Source organism: Vanellus vanellus, assembly GCF_965231255.1.
Source record: "Vanellus vanellus genome assembly, chromosome: 10".
NCBI lineage: Eukaryota > Metazoa > Chordata > Aves > Charadriiformes > Charadriidae > Vanellus > Vanellus vanellus.
The window spans coordinates 11417329-11432552 of record NC_138915.1 but is presented as its reverse complement, the minus strand read 5'-3'; positions in this window follow the sequence as shown (position 1 = coordinate 11432552).

The window sequence follows — 15224 nt, the reverse complement described above, 5'->3', positions numbered from 1 at the left end:
TATATTCCTCTCAAATTTAAAGTTTATCCATTCCCACGTGAAAAATGAAACCAGGCTGAAAAATGTGGAACCTTCACAATTCTTGATATAAAAACCTCAATATGAGAGCCTTGGTCTTAGTTTTTAAGGTCTCTAGCTTTCTTCAGTGCAGACGTGGCTAGGTGAGATTAAATGGACTGTTAAGTTGGAAGTCAGACACTGACCATAACAGTCCCCTGTGGCCTTAAATTTATGAGTTCCTTAGAATCTGTAGCACTGTGTAGGCTTTGATGAATGTTTACCATGGTCACTGCCCCTGAAAGTCAATCCATTGACAAATTTGTGCAGAATGAAGGGGAAAATTGTGCAACTGATGGTCTTGAGGCTCTTGTAGATCTTCAGTAAAAATCCTGCTTTTTTTTTTTTTTTCTAGACTGTCAATTTCTTAATTTAGGTAGCTTGATATTTCATGCCTAAAACTCTTTGTCCTTTCTCAATATGACCTGCCCTTTGTTCACTTGCTTATTTTTAGTAATGGATATCTCGTACTTTACGGGTCTGTAATAATTATACTTACGCAAACTTTTCCTTCAGTGCCAGTGGGACTGACACTGGATTGGAGTCTAAAGTGTGTGTATTTGTACATGGGTTTCTTTACAGAGTTACTGCTTGTGTTTGGGAACAGCATAGGCATCATTTTGAAGACAGCATGTAGCCCATAGGCAAGGCATGCCACTTGTGAATGTTGGCTGTAGGAACTCATTTCTTATTGTGTGCATCCTTGTAATTGCTCATCTACACTGATTCTTGGAGAGGAATGCAGAGTGATTTAGATCCTGGGTTTTGGTGGTTTTCTTTCCCTCATGTATCATTGTGAACCAAGATGGACTGGTCTAGGAAAGACCTCATAGAGGTGCCTGTCAAATTGCATCATCCCTAGAAGAGGGTACATTGCTGTGATACATTCGGGGAGGTGATAGAGATTCTGTTCAGTGAAACCTCAGCAGAATGTTAAATTGCAGTTCAAATGTTTAAAAACTGTTTCGCTTTGTAATAGCTTCAGTAGTAACTCCATGAGTCCTCTTCTCAAACTTTAGAACAGGAAATCCCTTGAGCTTTAAGAAGAATCAGTAGACTCGTTCTTTCTCCCCTGACTCTGAAGATGGGTAGAGCTTCACAGGAGCAAAGCTAAGGTAGGAAGTAGAGAGTCTGAGGGGAATGGAATTCTGATTTCTTTTATTGCTAGATTATTTTATTTAACATAAATATTCCCTGACTAATCAGGAGATGATTAAGGCATGCCAGATCACCGAAAAGTTTTGTCACCATTATCATCTGTAAAACCTAACCAGATATAATTTTACAGAGAAATCTTTTTTCCTTCACATAAAAAAGAAGCAATAAAGAACTCATCAACTAATCCAGCTAACACTTCATATTTCTCTCCTAGACTGCTCTAGTAATCAGTTATCATGCCATGCTTCATGCTCATATAACCTAACCCCTGGGCAAAGAGGAATAATCCATTTCAATTTTTAAATCCTCCTGAAAGAAGTGAACTTGATCCAAAGACTAGTGAAATAATTAAAAAGGCTTCCTCTAGCCCTGATGTGGGTTTTGGATTAAACCGTTTTTTGAGAAATTAAGTATTTAATCTGATGAGCAGACTATCCCTTTTTTACAGCATAGACTGTAAGATAGAACTGAAATAACTTAATGGTAATTCCTAAAGAACATCAGAGGTCAAGCTTTTCAGAGGTTTTGCTGGGCCAGATTTTCCCTGGACAATTTTCAAATCTCTCTTATTTTTAACACCTTTGCAAATATCTGTAAGTGGTCTATGCAGTGTCGCTTTTTTTAATTCTCCCAGGTGGAGCTGCTTACTACCTTTGCTCTCTTGCAGTACCAATCAGAAATGCTAAGCGAAAGCTAGAGGTGGATATTAAAAAGTTGGCCTGTGGCCAAGTTGAAGTAACATAGCACTTTGGGGAAATAGCGCATGTTGGACACTTTAGATGTGCATTAACCACACAAGAGGAAACAGCTACAGATGTTAAGAGGTTAATTGCTATGAGTGAAACAAAACAGCAAAGTTGTTGTCAAATTAACCTACCTGACTATGTCTCTTGAGCAACTGAAACACTGATACGGATTGTGGAAAATAATTAAGTTTATAATTGGTCATGGTAAATAATGTGCTAATTATTTTAATTATTACATTTAACCCAATGGTATTAATTAGATACTTTTTAAAATTCAGTTTTATCACACACACTATCATATGAAGAGTTACAGTTGTGAATAGAAATGTTAGTCAGGTAAAATGCACGTTCCACTTCAGTACTTTGGCTAAGCCAGAAGTACGTTAACATATATCTTATTTTAGGAAAGAGCGACTCGGAAGCTAAGCCAGATCCGCAAAGAGACTTTGGCAGAACCAATGTATTTAGTTTCAAAGATGTGATCCTGTAGACTGTGGCATAACTGACTCTGAAGATGGCTAAAGCACTTTCCCATTAAGTCCTTAATATGTCTACAGTCATGCTGAGAACTACTTCACATTTCTTGGGGATGACTAGCCAGAAACTCAGCCAGTGCCCTGCTTAAATCCCCACGGACGCTTACCGGTGGAGGTTCTCAGAGCGCATCTAGTAAAGGATCACAGACTTGAGCTCCAACTGCTCATTCTTTAATTTGCACCCTCAGGAGGAACTGCTACTCTCCTTCTATATACTGGTGTAGCGGCTAGAGGATTTGACCAGGAAAGGGGAGATTTGAATTTGTTTTCCTTGTCTGCCAGGAGGATTTAAAAGCATGGCTTCTCAGGACAGAACTATGTTTAGTAATGTTTGCTTGATACCCATAGGGCAGGAGAGGCAGAGCTTCCAAGGAGAAGGTATGATTTCATGTAGCACTGAGTGAAGGCTTTCTTCTCCTGTCTGTTACCCTCTGTGCAATTGCTTATGTCAAGAGCCTTTCTTTATTTGCTGGATTCCAGCAGCTTCCAGCAGCTTCCAACTTCGGGAGTTTGGATGCTGCCCAGGGAGTTTAACTCTCCACATAAAGGGTACCTCGGTGCCTAACAACTTGCTGCACCTTAGTCTAAGCACCTACAACAGACATAAAGCTGTGGCTAGCTCAGCTGACTTGAATCCATGGCTAGGTCTGGCCTGCAGCAGTTAGTAAAGCAGGAATTTTATTAGCAAAGATGTCAGATTGCTATGTACATAATGCAGATCTTAATGATTACGAGGAGCTAAGGTGACTCGTGCATGCTAGCCCCCTGCTGATTCTAGCCGCAGCTTTCTGCAGTCCATTTCACAACACGTATGCAAAAAATTACAGAGCAAAGCTCTGCTCTGACTCTGTATCTATCCCTTCTACAAGCTATAAGAGTTAGCTGACCTTTCCATTCATGGGAGGCAGGCATCCAGCTGTCCATCTCAGATGCATAGTTTGTTTTATGTGACATGGGTAAACGCATGCCAAGAGAATCTTAATCTCAGAGGATGAGCCTTTACTAAGTGTTGTCTCAACAAAAGCTTAGCAAGGACTAGAGATTTATAACTGGACTGCATTGCTGACTTCATTAGAAAAGATGCGTGAACCTCTTACAAGCTTGTAACCAACGTGCAGTAAAACCAAGGCGCTAGGAATTACTTTGCTATGCGTCGGAGCTTCAGAATATCGTGATCAGGGAAGTCTATTTGATTAAAAGATTGCCCTGGTTTCAGCTGGGATAGAGTTAATTTTCTTCCTAGTGCCTGGTATAGTGCTGTGTTTTGGATTTAGTATGAGAATAATGTTGACAGCACAGTGATGTTTTAGTTGTTGCTAAGTAGTGCTTGTACTAAGCCAAGGACTTTTCAGCTTCCCGTGCTCTGCCAGCGATCAGGTGCACAAGAAGCTGGGAAGGAGCACGGCCAGGACAGCTGACCCAAACTGGCCAAAGGGATATTCCATACCATGTGATGTCATGCTTGGTATATAAACTGGAGGGAGTTGCCTGGGGGGCTGGGTTGCTGCTTGGGGATGCGCTGGGCATCATTCAGCGGGTGGTGAGCAATTGCACTGTGCAATACTTGTTTTTTTTTATATTCTTTTATTATTATTATTTTTAATTTTTTTCCCTTCTTCCTTTGCTGTCCTATTAAACTCTTTATCTCAACCCAAGAGTTTTACCTTTTTTTTTTTTTTTTTATTCTCCTCCCCATCCCACCACGGGGGGGGAAGGAGTGAGCGAGCAGCTGCATGGTGTATAGTTGCTGGCTGGGTTTAAGCCACGACAAAGTTCGGGTGCCTTAGATGTTTATGAAAAATAAAGCAGATCATTGAGAATCCAATGGCAAAATGGATGTGTAACAAAAAGTCAGGTATGTCTTTGCCTAAATTGTAATTCCCCTGATATATGCTTGGACTTTTATATGCAGGTCCTTAACTTCAGGCCATTCTATTCTGGCTGAGATGCAGCATGTACTATCTCAGTGTTGGGTTGATGGAACTATGGGCTTTTTGAAACATTGGTAGTGCTTGCTGTTATCTGCCTGAAGTATCCTGTGCAGACAGACTTTCCTTGTGGCTAGCCATCCTCCATTAAATAAAAAGCATTTTGGACCTGTCTATGCTCTAAGGTATTTTATATTCACAACTATTTTGTCACTTTGTTGAAAATAACTCTGGAACGCACTCCTCAAAGTTCTGTTTCCTGTCAGCCAGTGAAATCACTTAATTGCCTGGTAATTTGAGATATTTTACCACATATATTTTGCCTTCATCAAGATTTAATTCGTTAGGCTCCACTTATACATTTCTGACTAATTGGACAGGATGTCCTAATAGTCAAACTTCTGCAGAGCTCAAGGTATAATTTAGGTCTGGAAAAAGACTGCTTTATCTCAATTTGTGATTCATTAAAACACAAGAATTTTGAAGTCTTGCTTAATGTCCCCTTTCAATCTTTGCATCAGATAAATTAATCAGAAAATTAATCAGAGGATGTTTTGCCATATTGTTAATAACTCTGTATGGACAGATTCAGAGAGACACTGGTGCAAGTGTATGCTAAGGTAGTATGATCCATTCTAGACTCCCACAACAGAAGAGATGATGAGAGACAATAACTACATGTGAATATGAATACAATATGAATACAATAATTCATGTGAATGTTTCAGATCTGTGGGGTGAGGCTTTATAGTCACTGGAGCTTCAGCAGTAGCTGAGCAAAGGAGATTCTCTGTATTGCCTCTTCTGTGTCTTAAAGTCTTGCATCTTGTACATCCATTTGTGCTGTCAAGACTCTGACACAGAGGTGCCGTGGGCTTTTTATGCTGAAGTTGAAAGCAATGGAGAACTGCTGCAAATCTGTGAAAGATAATACAACAAAACTGAAAAACATTGGCCATGTTGCAGTAGTGTGATCCCACCTGTGGCATCACTGTTAAACTTACTATCGTACTTTTGACTGACCAAATAAAACTAGCCTGTCTGCTCAAAGCAAGGTACTCAACACTGCAAAACCTGATGAAACATTTGCCTCAAATGAGACATTCCAGAATGAGATCACCATTGTTTGTGGAGGAACTTATGAAAAGTTTGGAAATCATTTACCCCAGACTTTCAAAGGTATATAGATAGCTTCTCTCACTAACTTCAGTAGAAGTTGAGCTCTGTGCCCTTTGTGTTCCGTCAATCACATATTGCCGAAAGGACTATTGGGATACCAAGCTCTACGAGCTAGCCTAATAAGCCACATATGTACAGGTTAACTCTTATGGTTGTGACTGTGAAAATGGGAGCTGGTAGAATAAAAGGACCAAATAGGAAAGTTATTTCGTTTGAGGAGCAGATAAGAATATAGCATTCACTGCTCAGCATGTAAAACATCTGTTTAATTCCTTTATGTCTTGGGTGTCCTTGTGGCTAAAGATTTGACATTCACAACATTTTGTTAGACAAGTCCATGCTAGTAAAATGTTCCTTTTTAGTACTGTATACTGTAATTCAGTGTTTCCGTTTGTTTTAGCAGCTGGCATAATAGAATAATTTCTACTGTGCTGTCCTCCAGTTGTCCTCTGCTGAAATCTAAGCTATCATGCTGAGGGGCAGAATACAAAAGAATACAATTTTCAGACAGGCTCATCTGAGGAAACCTTAAACAAAACTGCTTTGGCTGTAGAATATATGCTTGCCAGGATTGTAACCTCAAAACTTAGTTGTATTTCACAATGAAGGAAATGGATGAAAAAAGGACGGAAGGTGGACATTTGTCACGTCTAAAATATGGCGTTTGCAGGTTCACATCCCCAGATATCGCCTACAACAGGCAGTCCAGGCAAAAGAGTAGTGAAGTCTAGAAATTGCCCATAGAACCATTAGAGCAAGAGCATGCTCTTCCAGTGATCAGATTAGCTCATATATGTTGGGAAGTAGCTAACAGAGTTCCAGTTCACTTCTTGTCACGGGGTAATGTAGAGAAAATGTATTCGTGTTGTACTGTGCATACTGCAGTCAGTGCTGCTGCCCAGTTGCATTGCTGTGTGCAGATTACCAGTCTTTTTTGCTAAACATTTTTTAACACAGACTATGCTCCTTCAGTAACCTCCAGACACTCACAAAAAGCATGCCAAATTAATTCCTAGAATATACTGGATTTTTCCAAGTACCTTTTAATGAAGGTATCAAGGAGAAAAGACAATTTCAAATAAGTAGAAAGTATCAAAGATGAGGCTCAATTTAGCATATAAAAATTCATCAATAAAACAAGTCCATTTAACAGGATTCCTGGAAGCAAGAAAACGCTTGTTATTTGACAAAGCTACACTTCTGTTTTCTAATTAATTACACAGAGCATTTGTGTTTGGGGTTTTCACTGTTTTGAAAGATCCATGTTGCAAGAGCCATTGTTTTTTCACGAAGCAGAGTAGATACCTTCATGTCTTTTCTTTTAGAAAATGAAATAGCTTTTAAATCTCAGATCATCTATAGCTTCTGAACATACCAAAATAAAAGCCAGAGCTAGGACAGTCCTTGTGGTGCAAAAGAAGGGAACTACTCCGCTATCCGATGAGCAGAAGGTACCTCAAGCATCCAGCCTCGGAGCCTGGCCTCTCTTCACCAAAGTCTCAGGAAAGGAGTAGTTTATACCCTACTTTGAACTCCCAACTTTCACGGCTAGACAGTGGGTGCAAAAGCTTTCCTTTATTTGTTCCTGGTGTAGTAACTGCCTGCTTTGACTTTTCACTAGGATCTTTTTACAATCTGGTTCTCCGTGTGATTTTGTGTATGAGCAATCAAAGGTTTTTTTTCTGATTTTTAGAAGTAGTGTGCAGAATTTTTTTTCTTTCTATTTATTCCTTAACTTTGAGCTTTTATGATCAAAAGTAGAAAAGACGGATAAGTGCACAGAAGATGCATTACAGGCAGGATCATAAGTATGTGAAAATTGGAATAAACCTTTAGCCAAGAATTATTTCACACAAGTTGTGCGTAGCAGGTATAGCTGAGTAAAAAGAGGTTGCTTGTAAAGGTGAATATGACCAAAAGGTCACCCCATTTTGGATCCAAACCTTCATAAAGGCATACTGGAAGAAACGCTGCCAGCCAGCCAAGGAAATTGGTACTCACATATTGTACAAAAGGACAAATGCCAGATATTTGGAGGGAAAATGTTTCCTAGGCACAAATAGAAGCAGAAAATATAAACTGAAAAAGGTATATTGAATGAAGTATTCATTGTAGAGTCCAATGCTACTGTGACTACTGGTTGTCTTTGTTACTTCAGGCTGTTTCTGCTAAGCCTGCAGATAGATATAGACAGTGTTTATAGGGTTGGTAAACTTGCTATCACATGAAGTTTTCTCTGATGTATTCTAAATGGCAACAAGATAAGCACATTGAGTTTCTTTTCAGTTTTGAAGTTTGATAAAAACAACAAAATCAAGAAGCAACCAACAGAATCAGATGTAGTCAACAGTTTTTGTCTTAGCTCAAAAAAGTGCAAGATTTGTGGACATTTATGAAGTGGTGAGGTCATGCTTATACTTCCTTGTTTTCACAACATGCACTTTGAATGTCTCCATAAATTTGAGTTTGCCCTTACAGAACAGATGGCTAAAAGAGATTTGCACCAAAAGCTCTAGATTTATGCTTACCAGTTGCTGAACCCAGAAGCACTGAAAGATTTGCCGCTGTAGTTTGACTTGAATGGTTATGTCAGTTCCCATCAATGCAACTGATGTTTGTGCAGTGTGAGCTTTGGCGTGAACAAGAATAAAGAACGTTGTTTAGTGGGGCTATCTCAAAGCCATTATTGTGGAGCATGTGAGAAAGAGCAGCTGTTACCTCTCATAGAGAACTTCTGTTACCGTGCATCCGTGTCATGGGACAAGGAACTCCCCTGCATTTGTTTTCTTAAGCATAATCAGTGGCACAGAGGCATAAGGGAATAGTGCAAGAACGGGGGAATGAGTGGGTAGGGACGTTGGCTCTCTTTCTGCCAGACCATTGACAACCACAGATGAGTGAAATCACCTCTTTCTGGGCTGCTCTTCCTTTTCCGTACGGGGCACTTGGTGGGTTTCCATCAAGACAGGAAAAGGCAGAGGCATTCATCAGGGTGTATGTCAGCTCCGTGATATGGAAAGAGACGTACAAAAGTGTTAGATGCTTATGGCATCTGGATATGATCTTTGTGTCTGTTCCATTGCACACAAACCAGATGAAAGTTGAAATGTAACCAGTGCAGAATTAGTACTAAATAGCAGAGTTTTCACTCTGCTAATCTGAGTTTAGTCAACTGGTGTGTTGTGTTCCCCTAGGCTCTGGTCATTAAGATAGTTTATTTTAGCTTTCAGATATTTAGTATCCTTAAAAGCCATGCAGTCATTTTCTCTAGTTAGCTGTTACGGACCGTACAACAGCGATGACAGCAGTGACTCCAGCAACCTGCCTTTGGACAGCAGCTGAGATGAGGCTGATGTATGTCTGTACTTCAGATTATCAGGGCCTGGACCTTGTAAAAGGCTCAGCAATTGCAGTGGGGCTGGAGAGTATTTCAGAGGATGAAGACCTCTGTGAATAGGAATTAAGGTAGCATTTACCACCCTACTAGAAACAAATATTAAATTATTTTAAAAAGGGACAGATACGGTTTTCATCTGAATTACTTCTACTGACTCTCTACCACAGTAGGCTTAGTGATTCTTTACTGGCATTCACCCAATTAGTATGCAGAAATTATCACTAATTAGAGAAATACAAGAGACTGACCTTGCTGTTATTCACAGGGCAATCTCTACTCAATTTAAGCAACATGTTACAAGAGCTGCGTGTGGAGCTGAACGAGTGTATCCTGGTTGCAGTAATGTGGAAATCAAAGGTAGCTACTCTGAGCTGTGTGCAATACCTAACCATTGTGAAACATGCTTTTTAGTGGACGAGCACGTTGATGAAATTCCGGGAACTGATGCAATATTTTCTGTTAAAAATTTAATGGACAGTAGATAATGTAAAGTCATGGAAGGAGCACTGAACTGGATTATGGGGCAAACTGATTCTGTTCAAAGATCTGTCTCCAATAAACATGGTGATCTTAGGTAAGAGATCATGTACCCCACACGTCTTAGTTTGCAGATGACAACTTTTCCTTTTGAAGAGCTTAGAAAAGCACTTAACTACATAAGAGAGAGGTATGTTGTATATTGGGGAATATGGCAAACACATGACGCTTTATACAATTTGAGCTACAGACTGTTTTTCTTCATTTCTGGGGTTTGGGTTTTTTTATTCTCATGGCTAACATGTAAAAATGTAATTTCTTTTTTATTTGTTAACTTCAATTTAGTATCTACTTCACATAGATTATTATTTTTTCATTATTTATAGGTCACGACTTAAAGATTTTTTGGTATTTCTGTCTATAAGGTGGAATGATCTAGTTTAATTAGAAGTGAAGCTTAGAGAGAGCACCTTTCTCAGAGCTGAATGAGTAAGTGCTTTGCGTTTCTCAGACGTGTGCTGCCCTTTAGAAGCAGTGCATACTGTCTTAATGAAGACCAGGATGCCAGAACACACTATGGAGACTTTTTCCTCCCTATAGACAAAGTCCTGCATGCAAAAGTGTGAAGCCAATATACAGCTAGGAAGTATGTTTTAGGTGTAATTATTTCAAGCTTCGTCTCTTTGTCAGAAAAAATATGGCACTTGCCTTTAGTACATTTAGTACCTTAATGCATTTACAACTGCTTAAGAACATTCAGTGCTCCACAGTGACACCAGTTTGTATCTACTGCTGCATCCCACCTGAGCAATAATAAATCAGTCATTTGAAATGTCACTAGTGGGTGGATTAGTAGGTGTTAAAGAAGAGTTCATGTCCTTGCAGGTGTGAGGGTTTACGAAGGAAATGTTATATATGCTTGCCCCCTTCTTGTCCTCTTTCCTTGCAATCTCAGTCAACCACTGTTGGAGGCAAAGTACTGAGCTAAATTAAACTGTGCTGTGACCTAGTGCTGCCACTCTCAGTTATGTTGTTATGTTCCAGGTGTCACTACAGAGATGGTTATAGACCGCCATGTATTCGTGCTGCTTGTTAACGTTGATTTGGGAGCCCACCAACCGTTGTGCATAGCACAGTACAGTGCTGTGTCTGAATTAATAAGCCATGCTAAATTCAGCAGGCAGAGAGCCACACTGATGTGGCTGCACAGTTTCCAGACTGAAGCTGGGTCACGATCCACCAGATTGAACACTGGCACAGCTAAACGTGATTGTCTGCATCCATTTGTCTGCATTGTTTGTCTCTTGGCAAACTGAGAAAGACAGTACTGGATGAGCAATGCTTGGTTTACATTTGGAAGGTCTAAAGACAATACATTGGAAGTGCTTCTTTCCTCTGTCTCCCCCCGCTTCCAAAACAAAAAAAAAATATGAATGAGGTTCTGCATAACCCTGAAAACCCATATAAATACATCAAGTAGTCTGCTGCTTATCCAAAACATGTCTGAGATGCCAGATCTATATACAGATGAATTATTATAACAGGAGAGTTCTTTATGATGATCTAAGGGTATAAATGGGGTGCAAATAAAGCTACAAATTAGCGTGTAATGTGGTTGAAAAAAGCTGGCCATCTTTTGGCACATAAACCCTTCATCAGTTGGGATAGCTGTTTCTATTTCAGAGCTGGCAATAATTCATGTGTCCGAAAACGCGTGTGTGTCTCTGTAAAAATATCAGCTGGTCCAAGATGAAATCATAACATCTTTTATTATTTTCAGAGTGTACCTGGGTCAGGGATGACTTTAAGAATAACCTCCATCTTCTGTCTCACTACCCATATGCCAACATGCAGCCCCTTTAAATGTGTTTCTGTCAGTATTCTAACTTCTACTGAAATAATCCATTATAAAGACAAGAGAAATTTTACGCTTTTGCAATTTTTACTGTAATTTACAAATTACAAAAATTGTAATTACAAATTACAGCAGAAATTAATAGAACTTGCACTGTTTCACAAAACTTCTCAAAATCACTGTATTTAATTTTTAAGCAGAAAGCAATGCTTGTATTTCATGAATATTCAAAACTTTTTGTGCAGAATAAGCCTGTCTTCACATAACATATCAGCTGTTTTCACCTAAAATACATCTGTCTGAGGTACTAGCCTTCCAGGGCAATTTGCATAAGCCAAACAAGTATATTTTGAATACTGGGAGAGGAATTTTCTAGTTTGTGCTGCAGAATGAGTTAAGCATAACTCACAGAAATTTTGCCTCTTTCCACCACTGCCTGGTGAAAGATAAAACAGTTTCTTTCTGATCTGTAGATAATGACCAGTTGTATAGATCTAGGTGAGTACTTCTGTCTTGAACCTGCTGGTACTCCAATTAATTTGCATCAGCTGGGTTCTTAGAATCACTTTACGTTCAACACTTCTATTCACTGTATTCAGTCACAGAAACATTGGTATTTTATAAAAGTTTTCAAGAAACAAATGAAACACAAGCACCTGCATTTGAACTCACCTTTGACAGAGACATGGTACATCAATTATGAGAAAGGAGTCTGCACACTTCCCTTATTCTCCACCCACCTCTGGCATGATCTGACAGCATGAGTGAAGCCTGCTGATGCCAACTGATGATCATACATCACGTCACTGCATTGCTTTATGTGGGTGGAAAGACAGGTGTAATGAAACAGAACTGATAGGGCAATATTCTGTACAGTACTAGTTATCCATGGGATCGGTGTGAACTGAACCTGCTATCAAAAAGCAATGCCCCGTAGACTTAGCTTGTCTAGGAGACGTCACTGGGGTAAGTTCAACCATGTTTAACTCCACTGATTCCTGATATTTTCAACAAATGTGAGCATTGGGAGGCCTGAGCCACACTTGCTTGTTGTTTCTGGAATTTGGATCGCTGAATGCTCTGGTCATGATTTTTTTTTTTTTTTTTCTTCGTTCATGTCTGTTAGAAAAGGTGCATGCTTTTTTCAAGTCACCCTTATTAAACAGAGAATATATGTGGGTTCATGAACACAGATCACCATTAAAAGAAAGGACAGAAAAAGAGACTGCTTGTTTATCTGTAAGAAATTACTGTGGAGATTTATTCTCAAGGAGAACTCCCCTTTTCACAGGAAGAATGAATTATTGTGGTCACGCTGCCAGGAGTCTGACTGTTACAGAGTTTTCATGTGGAACATGAAACTGTCAAATATAGGAGCAAAATGCCTATAATTCCAGTCTTATGTGGAATAACTGATGACTTCTGTGCTAAAGCAGAATGATTGGCTTCATAGTATGGCTATAATGTAGAGAGGCCTTTATTGAATCAAGGACACAGTGACATTCACAAATCTACCAGTAGCGGCTACCACACAACTCATGGAATAAACACATTAAGAAAAAATTAATACACTGTCTTGCAAAAAAGAGCATGTGGTGGAATTACCCCAAGGGACCTAAATATAGTGTTCTACCAGATGGACTGCAGGAGAAACACCATCTGATTAGAACAATGTAGACTTTTCTATACGACTGTAACTGTGCATTAACTTGTCTATGCTGGATGTTTTTTACATATTTCCCACTAGCTCGTTTAGGAAAATCCTTCCTTATGCATTGCTGTTTCCCCTCTTTGTTTCTTCAAAGCTCACTGCTTTGAAAAGCTTAGGGAGAACTTCATTAAATTTAATAGAGCAGTTGCAACAGAGGGGAAAAGAAAAATTAACCACTGAAGTATGCTGGCTCGTTTTGTTTAGTTATTTCTTTGTGATTAGAGTCACTGTCAAATAAAATTAAATTTCTCAGATATAAATATTGGCATCCTTCAGGCTTTACTCTCTCTTCCAAAGCCCACTGGACAAACAGTAGCAATTGATTATAGTCTTCTTCAAGGCAGTCTGAGAGCTTTCTTCATAAGAGTTTAAATCTGTGTCCAAAAGCCCACTGTGTAGACTACCCACAATTTTTTTTTTGTGGTGGCATTATAACAGATATGTTTTAATTGAAATGTTAAAATTTGCAACCTGTTAATCTTTAAATGTGTTCAACACTGCACAAAACAAGTGCAGAAAATTACGTACCTATTCTTATCATTAAATTTGACTCTGCCTAAGTTATTGGACTAAATGAGCTGGATTTAATCTAATCTTTTCAAGTTCCCGGAACTTCTGCTCAAAACATGAGAGTGTTTATAATGCATAATTGTTTCTCCTTTGTAGTGCTCTTCATTACCTCTGTTTGCATTCTGCTTTGTACGTGGTCTAAATTCCATTTTAAGTATTAAAATTCATTTCAACAAGGCAGGAAAGCAGCAGTAAGAAATACGTGTTTTGTGATACCTGCTTATACAAGTCGTAATTCTTTATAAAAATCTACCAGTGAAATCAATAGAAGCCCTTGGTGTGCAGAAGGTTAGGCACCCCAAACCCATGTGGTTTTCTGAAGCCTGTTGTGCATGAAGGTCTAAAATTTTGTTGCCTCTGCTTGGATGTTCATGGGCATCGAGAGCTCTCCTGTATTGTCTGGTCCTGCAACCATCCACCTCTGAACATCCAGTTGACTGCATTTGGCTTCAGTCAGAGCAGTCCCCTAACGCGTTCCCCATGAAACGTGAGATTTCAGGTACTTGCCCTGGGACAGCCCAACCAGGTGCTGGCTAGCGCGAAGCTCAGAGGGCTGCTCGGGCACCGTGGCTTGCAGGTACCATGGGTTCCAGCCCCCTGCCAACCTGCCGGCAGTGATGGTTGCTCTGCTTTAATGCTTTGGGTTTAGTTTGTTTTTAAATAGTTGAACGTCACATGACTTGTTTTCCATTTAAACACTTGCACAATGAGCCCAGTTCACCCTTAGGCACTAGATTACTCTCAGAGATACTATAAAAGTAAATATGCATTAATCTTTTCTAGCAAGGGGAGTTGTACGATTAACATCCTAAGAGCCAGAGGTGCAGACCAGGAGTCAATGGCAAGGAGTTCTGCACTCATGAAGGCCGATACCTACAACTGTTTTGCAGGAGGCTTTTCTTTAACTGCGAGATCTGGAGAGGGTTTTGCTCAGCAGCAAGTTGTGGTGTTGGAGTGTTGGTCCTGGGGGGCAAAGGGCACTGCTACCACACTCTGGCAGAGGAAAATAAAAACAATCCAAAGCATACATACCAGCCTCCAGGTTTGCAGCTGGGCCACTGTTGCTGTGGTCACTGCCGTACTGTAGTACTTTTTCCATTTGGAAAAAAAAAAACATTTTTGAGTTTGATTTGAATTTTCATTTAACTTTAGAACATAGACATGTGCAGTCTGGATTCATATAGAGTCGTAATACAGAATTTATGCTAAATCCTTCTTGAGTAGACAGGAAGCTGCACAATGAATCCTACTAATGCACAGTAGTACAACCATTACATATTCTCTCAAAAGAAGGAAACGGGAAAAGAGTGATGGTTGAGTTGAATTCAAGCTTCTGATCATTGATGTGATATTCAAGACTTCAGCACTCAGGTGAATTGAGATAGCTGGGGCTTCTAACGTGGGTGCTCGACTCCTGCTGGAGCTGGTGGGAACTGAACATGCTCATGTGCAGCAGGAGACCTTTTTTTAGTAGACCTGATTACGCAATCGATAATGAGCTCTGGTGATGAAAGCTGAAATTTATGACAGGCTTTGCTAGATTTGAAGTTGAGAAATAGAATGTGTGTTTTGTATATAGAAGCGCAAGGTTTTAAGTCTCTCTTTCTTTT